We start from the raw sequence: 20,236 nt of genomic DNA, 5'->3' as shown, positions 1-20,236 counted from the left end.
AAGGGATAATTTTGTTTTAAATTTTAGGTATTACGAAAATAATAATAAAGGAAAGAAATCAGTGTCTAACTTCGGGTTTGGTGTTCCATCTTTCGCAAACTAGGCTCTAAAGCAGCCTTGTTGGACGTATGATAAACGGGTTGGTCTGACAAAGATGAATTTGTTTTTTTTGGGCAACAGTTCGCATGCGAAGAAAATCTTTAAAATATGCAAGATACATTGGGACGATTTTGTGAAGTAAATTGAGGTTATATATTTCAAATTGGACAAATATGCGTTAACAGTTTTCACTTTTGACGGTGGTGTTAGCTTGTTTTAATTATCGTTTCATTTTCATTATTTATGCTAAGTAACTTGGAAACTATCGCCTGTATTTTGTAATATTTACGTATCAAATCAAACACAGACTTCGGTAAATCCGACAGTTCACTGTGTACCTGCGCAAAATAAGCAAAATCTCAACATACTAAAATACAATTCATTATGTCGGTAATTCAGTATGATTTTTTGCGCAATGGTTGATTAATGTAATGTGTTTGTTGAGATGCTCAGCATTCTCCCAAGTCTAGTCAGTAAAAACAGAGATTAATATCGCTGATGGAAATATGTACGTTTATATATATATATTTTTTTTCAAAAATAAATTGTGCCCTTTATTTGTTTTAGTGCATGTTTCTTCTATTTTAATAATTGTTTCCAGTTTTCTATTTATTAACCATATTTGAGTATCAAGCTTCAAATTCTAAGCAAGATACAGGGCTTTGCTCATAATTTTATCTTTGTACACAGAGCTACGGCATTCTTTTTTGTTTACATTTTTACAAAAATGACCCAAACCTAGCAGAATTGTAAGCTCTGAATCTTGCTTATAATTCTACGAATAACGCTGAAATTTTAGTTGGTTATTAGAAATGTTTCGCTAAATGTTAACTACAAGTTAAAAGTTAAAAGGATGATAGGTTGTAACTACTTTCTGGGGTTCTCTCCTTTTACAAGGAATTATATAAATTCCACATCAGTTTTAATAGTTTTTCAGACACAAGTAAAAGAAAACGACACCGTTAAAACAGTTTTTGCTTACCTGAGCTGAAAGCTCAAGTGAGCTAATCTGATCACATTTTGTCCTTCGTCCGTATGTCCGTCTGTAAACTTTTTACAGTTTGAACTTCTTCTCTAAATCTGTTTGGCCAATTTCAACCAAATTTTGCACAAAGCATCCTTATGGAAAGACAAATATAAATTGCAGAATCGATAGACCGATCGTCATTCAAAGCGGAGAAAACCTCGAAACTGTAGAAGAAGGGAGGTGCATTTTTAAAAATCTTTTTAATCAATATGAAAGTAATTGGTGGGCCTTAGTGAAATAGATTGATATGCCTGTCAATTCATTGGTTTTTAGCCAGGCTCTGCTAAGAGCAGAGTCCTGGCTTTAAGCAGACAAATCGCCAATGTTAATATAAATAGCACAACTTCAAAAGTAAACAAAACACCAAAACAGCGTCAAAGTAAATGGTTCCGCGATACCAAATAGTTACAAAAAGAGCAACGTTTTGTCAAATGTGTTAGCATTTTTTTCTCTTTTTTTTTAAATTTTGAGAGAATCGTCTATCTTTTTTTGTTTTCTAATTAATAACGTGTTTTAAACACAAGACCATGCATTTTTGACACATACAATGCGCATGAATTTTCATGAACTACTTTGCTGCGCGTTGAAGAAATGGGGATTGAATATATAACGCTTGTTGCAAAATGCAAAATTCAAGGCAGCAACTGTTGAACTTTTTTCTACAAGACAGACACATTTTTCTTTATAGCCGCTCACAAATTGGTCGCTCTTTGACGCTTTGCCGACATTAAAAGCGTGCGAGAGAGAGAGAGAGAGAGAGAGAGAGAGAGAGAGAGAGATATTAAGTCTTTACTACGCATTATGCATAAAGGCACATCAAAAGAGCCCAGCTTTCAGTACTTTAGTACTTTGATGATATCTCTTTAACATGTCACGTTACAACATTTTTTATTCCAGTGTATTCATCATTAAGTGTGAGTAAGGTTATAAAAGTCACACGAGTATACGCCAGGTAAACAATAGTCGTTTAATGATAATGTAGGAGACAAATTAAATTTGTGTATGTTTTCAATTTGAGAAATTGAGCGCATTGGGGTAATAGTTTTCTTGTTTTCATCTATAGAGTTTTTTTTTAAAAATGAAATACAATAACTATTATAATATAGTTTAAGCTCATCTCATCTGATAATTAGGAAGTATTGAACATTTTCGAGAAATTTTCAAAAAATTTCTTCTCACGATTTTTTAGGCCAGAAAAGCTATAACTTGTGTGGAAGCATCCTTAGGTTGTGTAGATTCAAAGTTGTGAAAATCACAGGGATGGGTGGGGCCACAATGGGGGGGGGGGTGTCGACTTTTTACATATGAATATATTGAGTAAATCTTTCAAAAAATCTTTTCAAGAACCATTTGGCAAGGAAAGTTCAAACTTATCTGGAAGCATCCTTATCTGGTGCAAATTCAAGGATGGAGGGACAAATTTTTACATCAGAATATATAGAGTAAATCTTTAAAAATCTTGGCCAGGAAAGCTGAAACTTATATGGAAGCATCCTCAGGTAATGTAGATTCAAGATTGAGAAAATCATAACTCCAAGGGGTAGGATGTAGCCATAATTGGGGAGGGAAGTGAATTTTTACATAGGAAAATATAGAGTAAATCTTTAAAAATCTTCTTCTCAAAATAATTAGGCCAGGGAAGCTGAAGCTTGTGTAGAAGCATTCTCAGGTAGATTAAATTCAAAGTTGTGAAAAGCATGACCGTTGGGGGTAGGATGGGGCCACAATGGCGGGGGGCGAATTTTTAAATAGGAATGTATTTAGTAAATCTTTAAAAATCTTATCTCAAAAAACCATTATGCCAGGAAAGCTGAAACTTGTATAGAAGTATGCTCAAGTAGTGAAAATTCAAAGTTATGAAAATCATGACCATCAGGGGTTCGGTGGGGCCACAATGGGGGTCGAATTTTTACATTAGAAAATATAGGGTAAATCTTTTAAAATCTTCTTCTCAAGAACCGTTTGGGCAGGAAAGCTGATACTTGGTTGGAATCATCATCAGGTAGTGAGATCTCACGTTTATTCAAATCATGATTCCCAGGAGGGAAGGATGGGTTGACAAGGGGGAGGGAAGACAAATTTTTACATAGGAATACATAGAAAAATATCTTTAAATCTTTTTCGAAAAAACATTTTCCCAGAAAAGCTTGATTTAGATTTATATCCTGTATATAAACAATTGTTAAGGGTCTTTCTGAGAACTGCAATGCTGATTGTGATCTGATTATAAAATTATCCTGTTAGAAAATGGATTCGATTATAAAGATAAGATTTTTGTATCGGATCTACATGTATTATACTACATTGTCTAGATATTTTGTATTATGACTCCATGATTTTATCAGGCCCATAGTTGCTCAGGTGAAAGATGTGGCCTCTTTTGTTTGAAAAAATACGATAACTAGTACGTAGTTAAAGGAGAAAATGTACCTATATGCTCTCATATATTTTTATCGCTGTATAAAGTGGGGGAGAAGGTGGGGCAGGACGAAAATATAGGGAACTGAAAGTTAACAGCGTACCCTTACCAAATAATTAGTTTTTTATCTAGCGTAGGATTTTTTTTATTCTCGGTAAAAATAGTATTCCATAAAGGTACAATGTGAAAGATTTCGTCTATTCAAGTGTAAGATTCGAATACTATACCTTATTTAGTTTTTGTTATTCTACCGAGAGGCCATATGGAACAGTATCTTTTGAACGCCCATTTAAAATATTGTTGCTCAGGTGAGCGAACCAAAGGTTCAAGTGATTCTTTTCTCATCACTCGTTGTCCGCCGTTCGTCCGTCTGTAAACTTCTCACATTCTCGACTTCTGCTCTTAAACCACTGGGCCGAACTTGGTATATAGCATCTTTATGGGAAGGGGATTCTTAATTGTCAAAATGAAAGACACAACCGTTTTTAAAAGGCAGATAATTGCAAAACTTTGAAAATTGGGTGGGTGTAAAAAAAAGTCTTCTTTTTAAAACCCACTGCACCAGAAATGCCAATATTTACGTGTACAACAAAGCTTGTTTAGATAGTGAAGATTCTGAATTTTAAAAATCGTGATCACCGGACCAATACTTGGACCCCAAGAGGGGTTCAAAGTTTAACATAGAATTTAAATGGGAACATGTTCAAAAATATTTTTCTCAAGGACTGCAATGCTACAGTTAGTAAGATTATCCTACAAGTACCATTAAAAAGAGTTTTAATTGTTCAAACCGTGGCCCCGAAATATAATAATGAGGTACCAAATATATGTTTAAAGTTTATAACATAACAAATATATATAGGGAAAATGTTTAAAAATATTCTTTCCAAGAATTACTATGAAATCATTTTAAGATAATGTAGATTCTACATTGATAAAATAAATTTTTACTCAATTAAGTCTTCAAAAATAATAATAAAAAGAAATTTCGGTAATAAGTTTAACATAGTTAAATTACCTTTAAATAAGTTTATCGACTATTTTTTCTTTCATTTCGATCCCTATATCGATCGGTTACACTTATCAGGGTCAAAGTAATCGGGATCAAAGATCACTAAATTCAAACATCTTCAATGGTGTGGATCTTCGTTCTTACGAAGTTTTGATTCACAAACACAAAGTAAGGAAAGGAACAAAATATAGTAAAGGTGATAGAAAAAGGTAAGAAGGAAGTATTGATAGACTATATCAACTATATATATAGGCTTTTCATGTTCAGTTCAGTTTATAAAACATATGAGAATGCAACATCTAATATTTTCAACATACCAAATATTTAATTCAGGCTCCGATTTCACAAAAAAAAATTAAGTTGTTACCTAAGTTTAATCGCAAATCCTGAAAAATTACTCATCTGATATTTTTCTCAAATTTCATTTCACAAATCAAACTTAGTCATTTCTCAGCTGAGTTGAATTTTTTACTTAGTTGAGTCAAGAATTTTTCATTGTCAGAAGTGGCCCCTTATAACTTCTCCTGTTTTTTACTTTATTCTTAATGAAAACAATCGTCTGCTTATGTTTTCAACAAAGGAAAATCGGATTAAAATAACAAGAGTCATAAAATTTTAAACAGTCATGAAATGTACTTTTTGTTATGCTAAGTATAGATGGCATATCTACATGATCGTATATATTATATAGCAAACAAAAGACCACATTAAATACATGATGGTTACCTTAAAATCATTAGAAAGTAGAATCACTGCACAGTTATTCCATTTAACACAAACTAATGAATTACTTCCCTTTGTTTACATTTTTGTCAAGGGAGATAACTCTGCCAAAATTATTATTTTTTAATGAAAAAAAATATTTATCAAACCTGCATGAAATATTGCATATACGCTGATTATTGAGTGGAGTAGATCTAAGAAATGAACATTACAGACAATATAATACTGTATTAATGATGTTAATGACATTCATATTTGAGATTTGACTTAAGTCTGCTATGGAGGTAACTTAAGTTTTCTCTCAAATTGAGTAAAAAACACGACTAGGATTTTTTTGTGAAATGCAGAGATTTGAGTTTTCTCAAATTTGAGAAAAAACTCAAATATTTGAGAAAAGACTCAGACTTTAATCTGAGATTTGACTAAAGTTTTTTTTTGTGAAATCGGAGCCTGAAATACAGTAGCCAATATCGTTTTTCAATTATTTTATGATTTTTTTCTTCTTTTTTTTAAAGAAATGAGAAAAACTACTTTTTAGAGCAAAAGAACCGTGTCATTTGATGTATAATATAATAGTTAATAGAAACATGCCAAAGATCTTCAATCTTTTACGTAAAAAAAAATTCTCTGAAAATTTATATTGTTATTCTTTTCAATTCTTAAATCTATTGATAAATCCAAAGAGTAACAAATTGTCACATATGTTATTTTTCGCACGCGAATAAATGTTGGTTTACAGTATTCGTTTTGGCTTGACTGGATATGATCACGCCCCGAACAAAATTAACACCTCAAAATACCCAAAGAATGATTCCATATTCCTTGTATTAACCCTTTCAAAATATTTTGATACAATAACTATTGTTCAGGTGAGCGATATGTGGCCCATAGGCCTCTTGTTAACAGAATTTGACTCCAGAACCAGGGTGCCCTTAAAAATTATCTCTCAATTTATTCCTTTGAGCAAAAATTATCAAAATATCTTAAATTTTTATGGGGCAGGCCGGTCCTGAAAGATTTTTAGGCCAAAACAATGCAGAAATATACCCTTTTACTGAGAAAATTAGGAATATGTACGATAGAAATTAACAAAAAGAAACTTTGATTTTCAAAAGAAATCCATTTTCCCTATAGGTCAATTTAATTGTTATTCGCAATTGAGTCTTTTTTAAAATTACATGTAAGTTCTTCCCCTTCTCACTAATGATTATGGCAGAATTAGATCTTAATTTCAGCACTCAGAATATATGTATTCACTGTATTTTTAGGTCAACTGAGTCATTGAGGTGACCTATTGCAATTGGTCTTCGTCCATCGTCGTGCGTCATGCTCAAACGTTTTACGTTAACAATTTTAAATTTTTAACTTTTTGAAAACTACCTGGCAAATTTCTACCATTTTTGTGTGAAGCATTTCTATGGTAAGAAATATCTAAATTGTAAAGTTCATGGCTCTTCTACCCCCGGGGCGCCACGGGTTGGGCCAAATATGGAAAAAAAGCTAAATTTTCAAAAATATTCTTCTCTAATTGCACACACATGAGGAAAAAATATGAATGCATGGTTATCATGTCCATGAAGCACTCTACCAAAATAATGAAATTCATGGCCCTGGATTTGGGTTCAGGATCAAGGGTGGGGCCAATATAAACATATAGTAAAAACGTATTTAATCTTACAACATTTCTTCTCTACTCCAATATGTGCTTGTTAAAAACTAAATGCATGGTTATGAGGTCCATGAAAACTTCTACCTAAATTGTGAAATTCATTACCACTGTGTTATAAGATATAATATAATTTTCAAAATCCTCTTCTCTACTATTACCTATCTGTAACAAAAAACTGACTACATATTTTCATGCCCCCTCGAGTATGGGTGCTGACTCTAGGGCGGGGCTAAAATGGATGTATTGTGTTAATGCATATAATTTTTCAAAATTGTCTTCTCTACTCCCATACACCTGTAGAGAAAACTGAATTCATAATTTTGAAGACCAGGAAGCCCCTCTACCAAACTGTTAACTTTCATGTCCCCCAAGGTAGGGGTTCCGACACTAGGGCGGGGCCAAAACACTAATATAGTGTATAGGGTAGGGAATCTTTATGCAGCGTATGGCCAAATGCATGGTTATTTGGTGTAAATGTATATAGAATCTTTAAAGAAAGGTCTACTGAAAATGAATAAAAAAATATTTAAAAAAGAACATGAAGCAGTAATTTTATAATATTTCATGTCACCTACACGTATGGCCAGTGTTATGGCTAAGAGGTGGGTATTGTTGATATTTTGTGGTACATGTAATTCAGAGAGATAACACTGTAGGTCTAAATATGATAAAAGCTCTTCTACAAAGGAGGTAGTTGTAAAGTGTACTGTGTTATAAGTTGATGTGACTGTGCACATGGCATTGGAATAAAATGTGAAGTCAATGTGTGTATCCTAGATTTAATTAGCGTTAACAAGTGGTAGCAGAGCGTGAACCTAACTGTAAGACTGAAGTGTAAGTCTGAAAACTGTGTGAAAGAAAGTACATGGACTGGATTGAGTGACACTCTTGAAAAAAAAGAGGAAAAATATCCAATATGGCAACAGAGATAAACCCACTAGTGTTCAATTCCAAATCTGAGCAAAATGAATTATACAAACATGAATTACTGGATTTGAGTGAAAAGAAAAGAGCTTGCAAAAGTGAAGAAAGATATTGCTGTTGCACCTACTTTAGGTGGCACGGGACAGTTTTTGATACAATTCTTTGTAGCCAGTGGATGTGTGTCTTCGAAACTCTGTAACTAGAATTTCCTCATTCCCATTCAGTACAAATACCTTTAATTTATTCCGCTTGAGGCCAAAAAAACAATATCTGAAAAAGTCAAAATTTTAAAATTTCATACGTTCTGGATTTTATGAGATTTTTACCATTTCATAGTTTGCTAATTTTTCATGATTTTTCAGCTTTTTGGACCTCCCCCAGCTAATTCCTTGCAAAGGGTTGACCTTCCGTACCGTGTGCATGTTGCACCATCACATGTAAGAAACTTACCGGAGTATAGTTTACAATATCCCGTCCACATAATTTTCATGTTATTTTACCTCCCGTCTGTAACTTACAATTTCCTGCAATTTCACGATGTAAAGTCAACACTAAAGTCATAGCCGCAGGTTTTACATTTTACTTCTGATTCTCATGTACCTACACCTGGGGCCTACATATTGCATATTATACTGAACAAAAAAAGAAAGGTATATATGAAAGTGTACAATTTTATTTCACTTTCGTTCAAACAAACATTTTGACAATAAATGTCCTATATAACAGAGTTAAACTATATTCTATTGTAATGAAAAAAATCCTCATTATTCAACCGTAACGCCCTTTAACTGACGGTGAGTACAATGGGTAGAAGCCCGTACTACACACAGTTTGACCACATGTAGCCGCAAAAATCTTTGCAAAGAAAATATTTGCTGTCTGTCGAAAAAGAAAATCAAAATTAAAGTGAATTAATTTTGATATTTGAAATGCCCCGATTGTCTCAAGAAATCCGTGAACACTGCGTTGTTATGTTCAAAGCAGGCATGTCCCAAAACGCCGCAGCCACAGTCGGAACGTCTCAGAAGACGATCAGCCTTCTTTGGAGACGTTTCCAGACCACTGGATCTACCGATGACCGGCCCCGCATTGAAGGACCTATAGTTACCACTCCTAGAAAGGACCGTAAAATCCGGTTGCTTCATCTAAGAAACAGATTTTTAACGACCGGAGATTCAGCTCAAAATGCTTAAGGGAGGAGGATTAACTCTCAGACAGAACGAAACAGACTGAAGCGTTGCGGTTTGAAAGCCCGTACACCGTACAAAAGAACAGAGGTGACAGATCGACACAAGACCTCGCGACGGAACTGGGCGCGACACTATTTGCGCTTTCGGGTGCAAGACTGGTCCAGAGTTCTCTTTAGTGACGAGTCTCGTTTAAGTTTGAAGTTTGCCGATGGAAGAACCCGTGTTTGGAGGAGACGTGAAAAGCGTTCTGCTGGTTGCTCTGTGACAGATGTAGACAGATTTGGGGGTGGTAGTGTAATGGTTTGGGGGAGGAATTTGTGGTGGAAACCGAACTAGACATGTTGTAGTGAACTGTACCTTCACATCCCAAAGATATAGAGATGAAATTCTCTCCCCCGTTGTTCTGCCATACCTGCGCACCAATGGCCTCGGTCTAACATTTTAACAGGACAACGCAGCAGCTCACACGGCGCGAGCAACAAGAGAATTCCTAAACCAGAACAACGTTGACATGCTAGACTGGCCCTCAAAATCTCCGGATCTCTCGCCAATCGAACACGTTTGGGGCGCGTTAGGTAGGAGAGAAAGGATGCGAAGACCCAAGCCTCAGAATCTCTTGCAACTGGCAATAGTACTAGAGGAGGAATGGAATAATATCCCGGGGCATGTAATTCAACGATATGTGTCCTTTATGCGTAGAAGATGTGTCGCAGTATTGAAAGCAGGTGGTGACCACACACGGTACTGACTTGTGAAATTACATTCTGACCCCAGGATAAATCAGAAGAGTGTTCAAAGCCCGTGTGTTTCTAAAAGTGACTTTTTACAAAAGAATATTGTCAAACATTGGTGCCTTAATATCATAACAAAACACTGTTCTGATCCTTTGATTTTAAATAAATTGACAGCAAATTATTTATGCTATACCTTTCTTTTTTTGTTTAGTATATTTGCAGGAGACATCCCTAAAACTAATGATAATCATTCAAAATAATTTCATAAACTTTAGCAACACTCATAAGTCTTCAAGTAAAGCAACTCTCAATTTTACAAAAAAACTATCCAAAACTGTCCCTTGCTACGTTACCTGAAGAGGATATCACAAATATTCGATAGACAGTTTTTGAACAAACCAAGCTCGTAGATCTAAAAAAGGAAAGTCGATTCAAAAATCTACTTGAATTTTGGGATAAACATCTTGCTAAAAGCCATACCCAATAGTTTGGAAATATTTGAAGAGTTCGAGGATCTCAAAAGAAGCGAAGGACTGTCAATGCATGGATTCATTGCAATATTTGACAGTAATTACCAAACAATTGAGAAAACGAAAATGACACTACCATCAGAATTATTCGCATTTAAACTGTGAAGAAAAAGCTAACGTCACTAAGAAACCGAAAATGCTTGTTCTAACTGGGATGAATTACGAAAACAAAGCAACGCTATTTGAAGAAGCAGAAAAGTCCCTGAAGAAATTTAAGGGTGAGGTAAGAGTAAGAGTATAAAACAAGAACCCGCCTATTTAGCAGAAAATGAAGATACCCTAATAGTTGCAGGTTATTTGCGAGGAGGAGGCAGCAGCGAATATTGTATGCGTGGTAGGATCTCATTACAACGAGGAACTTAAAATCTTAACACACTAGGTGCTGATGAAAAAATTTTGACTTGTAGATCTTGTGGATCTTTTCGACATCTTGTACATGTAGCTAAATGTCCAGATAGTTGGGAAAACCTGTCCAAAGTGCATATAACAGAGGGAGAACCTTAAGAAGAACATGCTGTTTTGTTCACTTGATTCCATAAAAAAGTATTAAGCCTACTTGGAACAGAGGCGCAGAACTGTGCTGTTTCTGATGATGCTTAGAGTAGCACTGTTTGCGGAAAAGCATGTTTAGAGAGTTTCCTACGCTCACTGAAGGAGAGTGAATGAAAGGGAAGTGTTGGGCCTGAAGGACATAAAATTTTGAAGTTTGAAGGTCGAATATGATTAAAATCTGAATGAGAGTATGAACTACCCGTGTGCTTAGTTGGTAAACCTGCTATTGTCAAAACAGATGTAGTTGATTCAAATATCCCCTTACTACTTTCTTGAACAACAGTGAAAAAAAGAAGGGGTAAAATTTGATTTGGAGAAGGACACTGGTGTTATTATGGGACAATATGTTTCTTTTAATCTAACCACATCTGGCCGTTATTGTATACCAGTGGACAGATCCGAGACTTTACCTGTAGAGGAGGTGAACTCGGTGAAACTGAAATAATAGGAACCTGAAAAAAAGGCAACTATCTTGAAACTCTTGAAACGCCACCAAGACTACTAGGTATGAGTTTTCGGAGTAATGGGAGCTATTATGTCGGACAACGGTGGACAATTCAGTTCAGATGAAATGCGAGAAATAGCATCTATCCTCAAAATTCGACTATGTAAAACAGCACGAATGAGCCCTTACCATAATGGACTTTTTGAACGCGTTCATGCGATAACAGACATGATGCTTATTGAACTTGAAGATGAAAATAAGACTTAACAGTTAGACACTCCTAGCATGGGCAAATATGGCAAGAAACTCCTTGCAAATGTTCAACGGTTTCAGTAGCCATCAGTTAATATTTGGACTAAATCCAAATCTGCCAAACATCATGAAAGCTTATTTGCCAGCATCCTTCTAAAGGAGGTACAAGTTCAGTGACATTGTCTAAACATTAGAACATCTTGCATGAAGCAAGACATACCATTTAGAGTGAAGCTGATGAAAAAAAATCGAAGAGCATTGCGCACGAAAGTAAGGACAGCAGAAGAAAAGTATGACAAAGGATACTTGGTGTATTACAAAACATAAGGTCGAGAGCGCTGGTTATAGACCTGGAAAGGTGGCTTTCCTTTATGAAAAAGTTGTCATTGTGGGACACGGGAATGTTTTGTGAGAGTATCCCCCAACAGACTGCAAAATTAAACATGACCAATCAGATATAGAAACTGTTAAAGACTTCTGTGAGAAATAAAGTGAAACTAGAAGCATGAAGGACGGAAAGAAAACAGAAGCTGTTGTCCAAAATATTTTTTCACAAATTCTGACTCAGACACCAGTACAACAACACCAGGAAGAGACACCACAAACTGATTCAGAACAGAGACAAAGACCCCGAAAAATGGCAAAATCAAACACAAGTTGCCAAACTCAGAAGAATGGACTGAGGCTAAAGTACTGGGGTGTGCTGGAAAAGCAACAGGAAGATACCCATCACTGTTTAATGTCAGGGACAGTACCGACAATGAAGATAAAAGTGTAGACCTAGAAAAAGAGGAGTGGAAAGCAGTTGATGAAGAGAAAGTTAACATAGCTGACATTAACAGTTAAGCATCGCATGATCAAATATTAATAGAGAAAGCTTAGCAAACAGAATTAGACAAATTGAACCTTTTGGGCAAATTTGATGAAGTAGAGGACCATGGATAGAAAACAATATCAACAAGATGGGTTTTAACTGGCAAAGATCCAAGTACAAGAGCCAGATATGTTGCACGGGGTTTTGATGAACATTAGTTTATCCGTTCTGATAGTCTAACAGTGGGAAAAGAAGCTATTAGAAATTTTCTCCCGGTGGCAGAAAGCAAACATTGGATTATTAAAACTACCGATATAAAGTCTTCCTACAAGGGAGCCAACTATTACGCGATGTATACATTGAACCTCCAAATGAAAGTGATACACCTGTTGGATTTGTATGGAAACTCAAACATGGGTTATATCACTGCTAAGTAAAATATAGTACTGACAGTCTCATTTTTTACTGATAAACTTAAACATTTACTGACAATGTACTGACATTACTGATAAAGTTAGAAAAGTACAGTACTGACAGTCTCATTTTTTACTGATAAACTTACACATTTACTGACAATGTACTGACATTACTGATAAACTTAGAAAAGTACAGTACTGACACTTTTTACTGACGGTACTGAAAAACTAAGAGAAGTACTGACAAGTACTGATAATAACTGATTCTATTTGTTTTACTCTTACTGAATGAAATTTTATCTGATCTTTTTTCTTGTATGCCATTAATTGATAAAGCTACCTAGATACAGTGTAAAGTTTATATAGACTGATACTAATTTTAAAGTATTAACTTGGTATGTTATAATATTTAATTTATTTAATGGTCACAAAATATTATGATTAGAAAAATTGTCATAATTTAAAAAAGTGTAATATGGGGCTCTCTTTGTTACACATAAAATTGTGTTGAACAAATAAGAAAGTGGAGGAACTGAATTGATAGCGTTGGACGTTTGCAAATGACACGGAAAGCCACGTTTTTTTATGTTCAATTTTAGACATAAAACATTTTAATGTTTTAATTCAATCTGTTTTACAATATGCAGCAAATCACATGTAAAAAATATTATTTGTTTATAAAATTTTGATGCGCGATGCAACGCAAACCTAACCGGTAGTTATTTTCTCCTTCACTTTGTTCATCCGCAAATAAAACATTTCTTTTGTATAGCAAATAATAACAAAAACTCATTACAAATGCAACAATTTATTATTATAGACATGAGTAATGTACTCAGCGCGACATGAGTTATGTACTCAGCTTTAATTATAAATACATATCAACGCGTTTATCTTCTTTCTTCCTGGTCTTCTGTAAGACAATATACAAATTAAATATTTATTTAATTAAGGATTCCCCACATCTTGATGACGTCTGTCTTTTGAAGTTTTCTACAAAATAAAGAATCTGAACCAATATTAATTCCGTTTTACCCTGAGTTATCTTCTTCAGTATCTGACATATTGAAAGCTGAATACGAACTCGAATGACCACATGTAAGATACACCTGTTTAAATACCTGTGACATATAACACGCATATCCATCTGCATTATTTAAATCCTACGCCACACAATAGAAAACATATCGAACACACTTTCAAAATAGTGCCATATGCTAACGAAAAGAAATTAAATTAAATCTACCGCGCTATAAAAGATCAACTATTACAAGGTGCATGGTGACATGGTAAAGTCGTGGAAACTTTATACCAACACGGGTACAATTTGTCAGAGAGAGAGAGAGAGAGAGAGAGAGAGAGAGAGAGAGAGAGAGAAACAGAGACAGAGAGAGAGACAGAGAGAGAGAGAAAACATACACGACACACATGTAAATGTAGACGTAGTAATAGTGTTTTCTATATATGTAGGAGTTTATATATATATATATAGAGAGAGAGAGAGAAAAAGAGAGAGAGAGAGAGAGAGAGAGAGAAATATTGCATTGATTTTGAATTAAACGTTACTATTGGTTTAACCGGAAATTAATTTTTTAATTAGTTACACTGTAACATACAATCCTTATTAATTTTCATAACTTACATTGTATAATTTTTTAGATTAACTTGGAGCGGTCAGTGTATTATAATATGCGTTATATAATAGCTACTGTACACAGCCCTTCTTGGCAATTTGCAGTGCACGGTACCGAGGTTGGGAACATTGAGGAGACATACACACATGTACGTGTTTATACCCACACGCACTATGGTCTGAATGCTCGGTAATGCTAAACAATAATGGAAACTGTTTTTTAACACCCCTTTATACTTTCCACACACTTTTTCAAGTAAGGAAAACAAACGGTATATCCGGTAATTTTCGCGATGATCTAATTTTTGCCTTTTTTGCGACCCCTTTAAAATCGCAAAGATTGGAATCCGCAGAAATTATATCCTGTGCCATTTCCTAATGTGACACGCGAAAAAAACCCGGATATACGATAATTTGAAAATTTTGATTTATCAGTTCTAAGAATTTCAAACATGAAAGGAAGAGTTTTAAATTCGGAACATCATTTGACACAGTGAAATGAATTAAAACTTAAATCATAGATAAACTGTATCATGTACATTAATAAAGACAATTCTATACAAAATTGCATAAGAAATACTGAACTGGACAATGCATACTGTGAAAAGTTAAAAGTGTCGTAGAACTGGACTATGGCCCCTTCCGAAAAATAAACTCAGATGTTTTGATAAAATATAGTTTCCCCAAGTTGTAGTTTAGATGGATAGGGTTTTTTTCTAGATTCATATTATTTCACAAAGACAAAATAACTGATAAATACGTTCGGTAAAATCCAGTACTTTTTTAAGTTTATCAGTAATGACAGTACATTGTCAGTAAATGTCTAAGTTTATCAGTAAAAAATGGGAATGTCGGTTTAAAGGATGGTGCTCGTCGATTTTATACTGGTGTACGGGATTAACACCTTAAACTAGAGTGCAATAAGTCAAAGATGGATCCTGCTGTGTTTAAAAAACACTGTGAAAAAATCTGATGGGAATAATATGCTGCCATGTTAATGACTTTTTACATGATGGAGAAGTAGAATTTGAAGACTTGTGCAAACTGAAACAGAGATTCCTAACTGGTAAACCGGAAGAGAAAGATTTCCAGTAAATTGGATTTTACATTCAACAGAGTGAAAATGAAATTATGGTCGATCACTTAAAATTATGGAGAATTGGAATACCCTCAAATTGACCCGAAAAGAGCAATACAAAAACATGAAATAATTGCTTATGATGAACAAACCGTAAATCATTTGGACAACTTACCTAGGCAGTGCAAGGTTCGCGACCGAATCTAGCATTTAAGTTAGTGGATCTAAGTACAAAATTAACTAGATGCTGTCATTAGACAGTAATACCCGCACCATGTGTTTGCCCCTAAATAACACTGTTTTATACCAGTTTAATTAAAAATGAAGGCTACATGCAAACTCCGGTAATACATTTAAAAATTATAATTTTCATAACTGAAAGATGAGATCCCTGCCCATATGAAAATACACATCGTGACATGAGCAGCACTTTATGTGCAATTTGGGGTAGAACTGTTTGCAGTGAATTTTCAGTTAATCAATAATCTTCACATTTTATGTCATAGGAAGTATAATGGTCTATATAATTATTAAAAACAAAATTAAAAATTAAATTATGCCCCCTCCCCGTGGCGGTTGCCGGTTTTAGATTTGCTTCTGTGTGCCTACATGAACATCATCGTGTGCACAGATTTAGAGAAGGGGTGGGAGTGAGGGGTCCAGACCCCCCCTCCCCATGAAAATTCGTAAATTACCAAAAATACACCTTGGACCCCAATGCTCTTACAGACATGTAAACGCTCTAACCCATTGCGCTTCAATGTTGGGTAACATTATTTGGGGGGTAAATATTTAATCAATAGTCAACATACTTTATTGTTTATCTCAATAGGAAGTATACATGTACATCACAATATGCAGGTGTCCTGCACCACCTTAAAGCTGTTATTTACCTAATAAAATAGTGCAAGTGGATTTGAAGAATAGGTCATAAAAATACATGCATGTTACAAATGACTGATCTTTGTCTGAAGTTACGTACACAACACAGGTTTGCATGTCTCATTAGCGGGTACTAGTTTTACCCAGCTCTTCGATTAGATGGGTTCACGTGTATACATACATGGGTGTTGCTAAAACGCGGAACGGAAAACGGAACGGAAGGAAAACGGAAAATCTTATCTAATGTTATTTACCTCATAGATTTGTTAAGTATGCTAAAACGATATACTTTATGTACCTTTTTAATTTTTTTTGAAAGATTAGCAATATTAGATTATTTATTCAAGAATATTTATTTCCTCAAAATTAACAGTACATGCATTGACCACTATATTCTGTCCCAAAATATCCTCGATTCACTTTTTGCTGTATATTTATATATACCTCAGGGTTCAAGCGATTCTCTTTTAGAAGCATTAAACATTCTCATTATTCTTTCTTTAAAACGTCCTCTCTAGCTTATCAGCTGGTATAAATACACGGCTAAAAATAAAGAAGTCTACGGGGTTTTGCATTTTAACAGACCCGGATGATGGTGTTGAAAAATTGTGCAAGGTCTTCTGAGTGACTTCCAAATGGAGGAAAGATGTCAACATTTTCCATTATAAATCGTCCAAATGTGCTGCATGAATATTTTGGGATCGACAGACTATAGTCCCAATATATAATCGGAAAATCAAACCAGGCAACGTCTAGAGCTCTCTATTCGGATCATATGTATATAGCTGCTGGAATAAACAACTGCATGCTTTGTAATGCAAACGTAAACAAAATTGCATTGCTAAAAATACTAGTTTCACAAATTACTAGTTTCACAAATTACCGGGTATTTTAATGTTTACTGTATTTTAATTTTTTAATGTCGTCAGTCCTACAGTTTTTTTCTTCCATCTCAATGATACTGTATCGTCTGTATGATAAAAGATCGTCTAGAACACCGAAAATTCAATTTTGATGTAAGTATATACATGTACATCATATTTGAAAATAATATAAAAATACTCAAAACACGCATAAAACGCTTTCACTAACTGCGTACGTTACGCTAATATGCCAGCAATACCATATAAGAGATATAAGTAAAAAGTTATAGCTAATTTGCTCGTTTAATCATGTTAATGTTTCACAATTCGTATTCATTTGATTTTTCCGTTTCGTACTCAACTAAAGCCGAATGAATACAATGCTATAATTGATAGACATTCATATGAATATTAATAAGATAGCAACATGTTGATAATCATTCATTAGATATAAATAAAAGATACAAAGTAAATCGTTTCTGGCCAGTCTATACCCTTTTTAAGGGATAAACGTGATGATATTTTCCATTCCGTTCCGTTTTCCGTTCCGCGTTTTAGCAACACCCATACATACTTGTCTGTGTTTTCCGTATGCAGAAAAGGATTACGGTAGTTAAGATCAGCTAAAGGAATTCATTATTGTGTTTTAATTGGATTATCATTATGATGTTGACCAATTTAGGTAAGCATAATACATGTAGTAGCAGTAGCACAATATAATAAGATGCCAGCATGGGATTCCTGCTAGCATACATACACATGTATATAAGTTCTACTTTCACTTTCTAAATGTAATCTCCCTTTGACAGCATACTGTATCATCATCTTTTAATATTTAAATAAGCTTATCATCGTTACCTATCCTATCGCATTTGTAAAGTTTCTGTCATTTTAGTTGCAAAAGTTATTTTTTTCATTTGTCAGACTGCATGCACTGTTGAGTTGACCCCATATTGACCCTGTATAAACAATTTCTTATTAAATTTGTGTATTTCATATGTAAGTAAGTGTAGACACTTATATTTTTTTATATGAGTAATAATAGGAAGGAAGGAGTATTTCTTTCTTAATGTATTATAATGCATCAAATACAATGTAGGTCATGACCTTATGGGACTGTTCTGACCCCACGAAACAGGAAAATACAAAATATCTTCTAAAGTCATTATGATGCATCAACTGGTGTAAAGTACATTAATGACCCCCAGGTGTTGTCTTTAACCCCCCCCCCCCCCCCCCCCCCCCCCCCCGCCTTTATGAAATAGGAAATGATATGATACACTGTATATTTTGTTAACTTCTGAGATCTGAGATCCTCATCCCTAAACCGTTTAATTTATTTTTGCTCTTTGTGTCATTGCGCGTAAAATTGTATTGTAAGATTATGCCCCCTTGGAGACACCCTGACATTTTAGAACTAGAAATAATAATGTATTTTATCTTATTCATATGTTATACAGTAGTGTTTGATCCATGTGCATGGGTAATTCCTAGCCTAATGATGTCACTGCTTTGTTTAGGAGACTTTACAATTGCCCCAAATAGGTGAATACACATGGCAGTGATGCATATAACATTTTGTTTATAAATCTTAAAAATTGAATTAAGCAATTTCCAAAATGTTAATGTGAATCACGAGAGAAAAAGCAATCAAGAAATGATTTAAAATTTGCTACTGTACACATGTAAGAATGTATTAAGAGGACTGAATCTTTATAAGCAGGTTAGATTGGGGGGGGGGGGGGGGATGAATGTGGAGTATAAACATTTATAATTTGAATCATTTATTGTTATTAATTAATTTTAACTTGTCAATGAATACTACTTATTGATCCCAAGGTAGAAATATGACCTCTGATCGTATCTCAATAGATCATTTGTCAATTATGCAAGGTGTAATGTAATTTTTTTTTAAGAATAACATTTTTTACCAGTTTATAAAAGTTTTTAGACACCCAAATTATATTTTGATTTTAATAGATTATTCGACAAGGAATAGGAATGGGGGGGGGGTGGGGGGGGGGGAGAGAGAGAGCAACAGTTTATATTTGAGTTTGTTTGGGAGTGGGGGTTCCCAAGTCATATATTTGACAATTTTATAATGTAATTTAACAATAAGACTAAGCCATACTACAGTCATGAACATGAATAGTATAGAACAAAACACCAAACTAATACATGTACATGTATATATACATAGGACAGTATTACAAAACAGATGATTGATCTATATCTGGGTTCTTAAATTGAATCATATATAATGTACATATTATATTATTGTTTCTTTGTTCAAGGCATTTAAGATGATATGTAGGGTCATGATCCCAAGTGCTCTTCCTGAAATTATCAAATATCATAAAAACCATTGAGATCCCCACCTTAATCCAAAGATATTATTCCTCCTTAGGTCCATGCAGGCGCATCAGATCATTATGGCATGTAAGTCATGACCCTAAGGGGGTCATCCTGACCCCCCTTAGAATCAGAAATTTGTCAATTATCTTTAAATTATTGATGTTTGATGATCCTATCTCTATTTAATCTTTATTAATTATTAAGTCTCCTGAATGAAGTTTGGAGACTTATTGTTTTTGTACGGTTCTTATACATGTATATATTCTTCATCTTCTTTTTCCTTCTTTCCCGCTCTGAACTTGTTTCTCAGAGATGGCTGAACATAATTGTACAAAACTCTAGGATATGATAGGCCTGCAAATCTAGTTGTGCACCCTGGTTTGATTTTTCTCATTTTGGGTTAGACAAACCACTTTCTTCGGGGGGGGGAGGGGGGGGGGGGGGGGGGGGGGGGGGCGGGGGGGGGGGGGGGGGGGGGTGTCAAAAGGGTGTGGGGTCTAACATTGAACCTTGTAGAAAAAATCATAGACTCTATTGTAAATCGGTAACTTGAAAAACGGACAAAGATAATAATATAGGGTTTTCATAATCATATAATTGGCTGTTACTGGCAATATAT

The sequence above is a fragment of the Crassostrea angulata genome, unplaced genomic scaffold (assembly GCF_025612915.1).
Source record: "Crassostrea angulata isolate pt1a10 unplaced genomic scaffold, ASM2561291v2 HiC_scaffold_321, whole genome shotgun sequence".
NCBI lineage: Eukaryota > Metazoa > Mollusca > Bivalvia > Ostreida > Ostreidae > Magallana > Magallana angulata.
The sequence above is the reverse complement of the archived record's forward strand: the minus strand, read 5'-3'. Positions refer to the sequence as shown.